Here is an 8,054-nt window from a genome sequence, read left to right as displayed (position 1 = left end):
AAAATAAAAATGGAATAAAAAAATAAAGTACAAAACTGGCTCAGGTAATTTGTGCTGTTAGAACATGTGACATTGTTACCTTGGGGGATAGTGACTGGATAGGGGCTTCTAAGTTGTTGGTAATATACTATTCCTTTTTCTGGGTTATGATTAAAAGCATTTGTTTAGTTTATAAAAATTATCAAATTTTACTTTTATGATATGTGTACTTTTCTGTAGACATATTTTAATAAAAGTTCTAAAATATTTTCTCAAATTAAGATAGCATAGATTTCTCAAATATTAAGCATAGAATTACCGCAACCAAGGTACATGCCCTAGACCGGAATCGAACCTGGGACCCTTCAGTCCGCAGGCTGACGCTCTACCCACTGAGCCAATTCAGTACAGATAAAATGCATTTTTCTTCAATAGGAAAGTTTGGACTAGGTCACCATTGATGTGCTTTGAGTTCTTAAATATTTCTCAACAAAGTTCTGTGCTTATGTCACTTCTCTTTGCATTCCTTTCCATCTCTACATGCACTCTCATCCACCTCATGGCTTCAGTTTCCCCTATTGATGACTGATACCCAAATTTCTAGCACTTTTCTCCCCTTATCTTTAGAGATCCGGGTCTTTAAAATGTAACATATGCAATTTTGGAGGTTTTGCAAGATCCTCCTCGGGTGGAGGCTGTGGGGAGCGGCTGCGACTTGGCACCCAGTCTCACTGAGGCTGCCATCCGGACACGCTGTGGCCCTGATGTGCCATGCCTGGACCTCCAGGCTGGACTTGGCACTGCTGCCCCCCACTGGCAGGCTAGGCGGCCCCACTGCCAGAAGTTGGGGCAGGAACTGCGCTGTTAGCCAAGGAGGGGGCTGTAACCTCACTGGCCCAGGCACTGCTAGAACTGAGGGCTGGACAGAGACTGAAAACACTGCGGATCTGTGGGCGAGCCAGAGTGTCTGGGGCAGAAAGAGGCGGCCTGGTCAGCACTGGCTGTGGAACACAGTGGCAGGAGCCTTAGGTTGAAACCCCCCAGGAGGGAGCAGTGCTAGTGTCCTGCCATCATTCTGCCTGTGAAGTTCAAACTGATCTGTTTATGTGGGAGAGACCACGTGGTGGAGCTCAGGGCCAGTGAAGGTGACTGAAGGACACACCCAGCATTAAATCTGAGGCACCCTTTATTTCCTGGAGGAACTCTTGGTATAGATCAGGACATGGGCTGGACAGTAGGACCCGGGAAGAGGATCAACCTTGTCCACCTCGAGCGCAGGGGAGGTGCCCTCTCCTTCACCTGCAGAGGTCTGCTTCTGACCCACCCTGCAGCTACCCGATGTAAAGGGGAATGGTTCCAGGCTGGAAGTCTGCACCCCTGCAGCTGGGGCTGGTGGCACTGGAGATTCAGATATTTGGTCAGAGCCTGGGCAGAAGCCCTGCCCATCAGTGGCTAGTGGCACTGAAACTTTGGAGTGCCAAGTAGGCTTTTTATGAATTAAAAAATTTTACTTTATTCATTTCTTTTGTTGTTGATTTTTTGATACACCCTGCTTGAAGTGGCTGTAAGGGGGTGCCAGCAAGCCAGGCAGTGCTGAAGCATTGGAAGGAGAGGAAGTGCCTGCCCCCCTCCCCTCATAAAGCTACGGGCACCACCCCATACTTGAGTCTGTTCAAACCATCTTGGCCAAGATCAGGATATCCCCACAGAGTCCAGTTCCATGGGGGAAGGGAGAACAACTCAGAACAGGTACATTCAAGGTGTTAAACACAAGGCAGAACCAGCCTCTGGGCTATGGAGGCACCACCCACTCCACTACTTGGGACTCCACCCTCTTGGGGTACAGTCAGGTTGCCCAGGGCCAGGCAGGGACAAGGACTCATACTGCCCTGCACTAGAGATCTTCCCAGGAGGCCTGGGATCAACACACCAAGGGGCAATATGCAGGAACATCAGAGCAAAATCAGTGAGCTCCACAAATAGCAGATCAAAAGTTTTTTCCTTTCTTCTCTTTTTTTTCTTTCATATCTCTTATTGCTCTCTTTTCTTTTACTCTATTCCTTTATTCTCTTTCCTTCTTTATATTGATATTTTAAATTTTTATTATTTTATTTTTTCTCTTTTCTTTTCCTGTAATATATTTTAATGTAATCATTGTTATGTTTTAAAATTATTATTTCATTTAATTTTTGTTTCCTTTTATTCTTTTTAAAAATTTATTTATTTTCTTTATTGATTAAGGCTTTACATATGTGTTCTTATCCCCCCACAGGCCCATACCCCCCACTAATGCCCTCACCCCCCTAGTGTCTGTGTCCATTGGTTGATCTCTCCCTCTTCCCCCCACCCTCCCCTGCCTTCCCTTTGAGGTTTGACAGTCTGATTGATGCTTCTCTGTCTCTGGATCTGTTTTTGTTCATCAGTTTATGTTGTTCATTATATTCCACAAATGAGTTCTTTTTATTCTTATTCTAGTTCTTTTCTCATCCTTTCTAATTCTTTGGTTTCATGTCTTTTAGTATTATATTTATTTTTTTCTTTTCTTTTTATTTTTGTGTCTACCTTGTTATGATTGTACTAGAGGCCTGGTGCATGAATTCGTGTACAGGTGGGGTCCTTTGGCCTGGCCAGCGATTGGGACTGATTGGGGCTGTATCATCCAGTCCCATTGGGGCTGATTGGGGCTGGCCGGCCGGGGGAGGGACCGTGGGAGGTTGGCTGGCTGCAGGAGGTTGGCTGTTGGAACACACTGACCACCAGGGGGCAGCTCCTGCATTGAACATCTGCCCCCTGGTGGTCAGTGCGCATTATAGCGATAAGGGTCATTTAGGCTTTTATATATAGAGATTGTTTTGTGTGTTGTTTTCAGTTCAGTCTTATTTTGTTCTGTTTTTCTTTTCTTTCTTTTTTTTTTCTGTCAGCACCTGTAAAACAGCTAGCACAGCATGGTTGGGGTTGAGCCTGATAGTCAGCAAGTCGGAGAGGAGATAACACTCATGAATGGGACATCAACAATCAAGTCCAAATTATTAGAGGAAAGCCCAAATAATCCACATGAGGGACATTCTTAGAATATCCAGCCCAGGACATCAAAGAGCCTGCACCACTGGGACCCACAGAACACTTTTTACTCCCATGACGAATAGAAGGCATAACAGTTCTATCTAATACATAAGAACAAACACAAAGAGACAGCCAAACTGGGAAGACAAAGAAACAACCCCAAAATGAAAAAAAGGAGGAATCTTCAGAAAAAGAATTAAATGAAATGGAGGCAAGCAACTTATCAGACATAGAATTTAGAATAATGGTTACAAAGATGCTCAAGGAATTCAGTGGAATTATAAGGAACTTAGTGGGAATTACAACAGCATGAAAAAGGAAATAGAAACCAGAAACAAGAACCAGTCAGAAGTGAAGAATACCATATTAGACACCCAGAATACACAAGAAAAAATTAAAAGTAGGTTGGATGAAGGAGAGGATGGAATCAGTGATTTGGAAGACAAAGTAGAAATGAACACCTAATTAGAGTAGCAAATAGAAAAAATAAATTAAAAAGCAGGAAGGTAGCTTAAGAGAACTTTGAGACAACAGAAAATGTAACAACATCTGCATCATAGAACTACCAGGAGAAAAAGAATATGTGCAAGGAGCAGAAAACATGTTTGAAGAAATAATGATAGAAAACTTCCCAAACCTGGCAAAGGAAAAGTTACACAAATCCAGTAGGCACAGAGAGTTCAAATCAAGATGAACTCAAAAGAGACCCACACCTAGACACATAATTAAAATGGCAAACATTAAAGACAAAGAAAGAATCTTAAAAGCATCAAGAGAGAGGCAGAAAGTTACCTACAAAAGAGTTCCCATTAGACTGTCAACTGATTTCTCAATAAAAACACTTCAGGCCAGAAGGGAGTACTGAAGTATTCAAAGTAATGAAAAGCAAGGGCCTGAATCCCAGACTACTATATCCAGCAAGGCTATCATTTAAAATTGAAGGTGAAAGAGCTTCTCAGACAAAATAAATAAATAAATAAATAAAATAAAATAAAATAAAAAAGCTAAAGGAGTACATTACAACCAAATTAGCATTGCAAGAAATGTTAAAGGGACTGTTTTAAGAAGTAGAAAACAAGATGGAGGAAAATAGCTATCCTATATAATAAAAGGCTAATATGCAAATTGAACGACCAGTCGCTATGACGTGCACTGACCACCAGGGGGTAGACGCTCAATGCAGGAACTGCCCTCTGGTGGTCAGTGTGCTCCTACAGGGGGAGCACTGCTCAGCCAGAAGCCGGGCTCATGGCTGGTGAGTGCAGTGGCAGTGGCGGGAGCCTCTCCCACCTCCATGGCAGTTGGACATCCCCTGAAGGCTCCTGGACTGTGAGAGGGCGCAGGCTGGGCTGAGGGACTCCCCCACCCCCCATCTGAGTACATGAAGTTTATGCACCGGGCCTCTAGTAAAGAAAATAAAAATGGTGATAAAGTAGGTATCTATCACTAATAATCTTCAATGTAAATGGATTAAATGCTCCAATCAAAAGACACAGGGTAGCTGAAAGAATAAGAAAACATGACTCATATGTATGCTTTCTACGAGAAACCCACCTCAGAACAAAACATTTACATAAACTGAAAGTGAAGGGATGGAAAAAAATATTTCATACAAATGGAAAAAAAGAGCTGGAGTAGCAATACTCATATCTGAAAAAAAAAAAAAAGACTTCAAAACAAAGGCCAGAGCAAGAGACAAGGAAGGGCACTACATAGCACTGAAGGGATTGATCCAACAAGAAAATATAACCCTGGTAAACATATATGCACCCAATACAGGAGCAACAAAATATATTTAAAAAACTCTTTTGGACTTTAAATGATAGATTGATAGCCATACAGTCATAGTAGGAGACTTTAAAAAACCACTGACCTAGATCTGTGAAATATGCCATTAGTATTTTAATAGGGATTGCATTGAATCTATAGATTGCTCTGTGTAGTATGGACATTTTAATAATATTAATTCTACCAAACCACACTCATGGTATATTCTTCCATTTGTTTGTATCTTCCTCTAGCTCTTTTTTCAATGTCCTGTAGTTTTCTGAGTACAGGTCTTTTACTTCTTTGGTCAAATTTATTTTTAAGTATCCTACTTTTTTGTTTCAATGATAAGGGAGATTTTTTTTAAGTTTCTCTTTTTGAGAATTCATTATTGGTGTATAGAAATGCCATCAATTTCTGGGTGTTAATTTTGTATCCTGCTACTTTGCTGAATTTATTATTAAATCTTGTAGATTTGGTAGAGTCTATAGCAGGGGTGGGCAACCTTTTTGTGAGTGCGTGCCAAAACCAGCAAAATCTCTGACTCAAAATTCTTCTGCGTGCCAACCCTAATTTTTTGAGAACATGTTATGCTTACTTGATATCTCTTAAGGTGTATGTATGTGAAGAACCTTGAAAAAATAATAAAATTAATTCGAGGGACAAAAACATAGTATATGATGATGAAAAATACATTTATTTTTTAATGTATACATGTACACTGATAGTCTGACAGAAAACTTTATGACTCCGTTTGATATTATCAGTGGGACTTTTGCTGCTGCATCACTGATGCCAGAGATTTTACATCAGGTTTATATTTTGTGACCTTCAGAGATATGCACGAGCTACTACTTTCATCCGTCAGGCTACTCCTATTATGGGACTTAACAAAATTCATCACTGAGAACAAAGATTCACAAGCATATGTGGATGAAACCAAAACACTGGTCGGATCTAGGAAGGCAGAAAGAGTTAAGGCAGAAGCATAGAAATTGCTCTTCCCCTCTCTCGTCAATCCATGTCTATGGTCTTTAAGATCACTTGTTATGTAAAATTATTTATTTATCGAAGATGCACCTACACTGAATTTATCTGAAAAATAAAAAAGTCGATATTAAGAAAAAAATTGTAAATGGAAGATTATAAGAGAGGGTTTCGCATGCCAGCAAAAGTCACTGGCGTGCCATGTTTGGCATGCGTGCCAGGGGTTGCCCACCCCTGGTCTATAGGGTTTTCTATGTACAATATCATGTAATCTGTGAATAACTACAGTTTTACTTCCTTCTTTCCAATTTGAATGCCTTTTTTTTTCTTGTCTGATTGCTGTGGCTAGGAGTTCCAGAACTGTGTTGAATAATAGTGGTGATAGTGGACATCCCTGTCTTATTCCTCTACTTAGGGGAAATGTTTTTAATTTTTGTCCATTGAGTATGATGTGGCTCTAGGTTTGTCATATTCTTTATTATGTAAAGGTATGATCCCTCTTTCCCCATTTTGTGAGAGTTCTTATAAAAAATGGGTGTTGGATTTTGTTGAATGCTTTTTTTGCATCTATTGATATGATCATGTGATTTTTGTCTTTTAGTTCTTTAATATGATGTATAACATTTATTGATTTGCTAATATGGTATCATCCTTGCATCCCTGAAATAAATCCCACTTGGTTATGGTGTATGATCTTTTTAATATATTGCTGAATCAGATTTGTAAATATTTTATTGAGAATTTTAGCGTCTATGTTAATCAGGGATATTGTCTTGTAATTCTTTTTCTTTGTAGTATCTCTATCTGGTTTTGGAATTAGAATAATGCTAACCTTGTAAAAAGAGCTTGGAAGTGTTCTTTCCTCTTACATTTTTTTGGGAATAGTTTGAGATAGGTGTTAGTTCTTCTTTGAATGTTTGTTAAAACTCCCCTGTGAAGCCGCCAGTTCCAGGGCTCTTGTTTGCTAGGAGTTTTTGATTATTGATTCAATTTCATCAGCCTACTCAGGTTTTATGATTCTTCCTAATTGAGTTTTGGACAATTGTATGTTTCTAGGAATTTACCCATTTCATACACATTGTCCAGCTTGTTGGCATATCATTGTTCATAGTATTTTCTTACAAACCTTTGTGTTTCTGTGGTGTCAGTTGTTATTTTACCACTTTTATTTCTGATTTTATTTATTTGGGTCCTCTCACTATGTTTCTTGATGAGTCTGGCTAAAGGTTCGTCAATCTTGTTTATCTTTTCAAAGAATTAGCTCTTGGTTTCATTGATTTTTTGTATTGTTTTTTTCAGTCTCTATGTCATTTATTTCCCCTCTGATTTTTATTATTTCCTCCCTTCTACTTACTCTGGGCTTTTCATGTTGTTCTCTTTCTAATTCTTTAAGTTGTAGGTTTAGATAGTTTATTAGAAATTGTTCTCGTTTCTTGAGGTAGGCATGTATTGCTATGAACTTGCCTCTCAGGATTGCTTTTGCTGTGTTTATATAGATTTGGGGTTGTTATCTATTCATTTTCATTTGTTTTCAAGAAGTTTTGTATTTCTTCCTTGATCTCATTGGTAACCTATTCATTGTTTAATACTATGCTATTTAGCCTTCATATGTTTGAATGTTTTTGAGTATTTTTATTGTAGTTGATTTCTAGCTTCATGCCATTGTGATCCAAGAAGATGCTTGATATAATTTCAATCATTTTGAACTTTTAGAGACTTAGTTTATGTATAACATGTGGTCTACCTTAGAGAATGACCTGTGTGCACTAGAGAAGAATGTATATTTTGTAGCATTGGGGTGAAATGTCCTGAAAATGTCAATTAATTCCATCTCATCTAGTGTGTTGTTTAGGATCACTGTTTCCTTATTGATTTTTTTTTTGTCTAGATGATATACCCTGTGATATCAGTGGAGTGTTAAAGTCACCTACTATTATTGTATTGTTGTCAATCTCTCCTGTAAAGTCCTCCAGGAGTTTTTAAAAAAAATATAATTGGGTGTTCTTATATTTTGTGCATATATGTTTCCCAGCGTTTTATCCTCTTGTTGGATTGATTCCTTTAGTATTATGTAATAAATTTCATTATCTTTTATTATGGCCTTCAGTTTTTAAAAATAATTCTTTATGGTTGAAAGTATTACATATGTCCTCCTTTTTCCCCCATTGACCTCCTCCAGACTGTTCCCACCTCACCTCAGGCCCTCACTGCCCCATTTGTCTGTGTCCATGCATATATGCATACACGATAATTTGGCT

The 8,054-nt window shown here is 39.0% G+C and overlaps 1 pseudogene; it reads left to right on the top strand.

The window, feature by feature from the left end:
- Positions 1-1,329: 1,329 nt before the first annotated feature.
- LOC102433825 overlaps positions 1,330-8,054 on the top strand; it is a 24,310-nt pseudogene continuing 17,585 nt past the window's right edge.

This window comes from Myotis lucifugus, unplaced genomic scaffold (assembly GCF_000147115.1).
Source record: "Myotis lucifugus unplaced genomic scaffold, Myoluc2.0 scaffold_7, whole genome shotgun sequence".
NCBI lineage: Eukaryota > Metazoa > Chordata > Mammalia > Chiroptera > Vespertilionidae > Myotis > Myotis lucifugus.
This window is presented reverse-complemented; position numbering and strand designations above follow the sequence as displayed.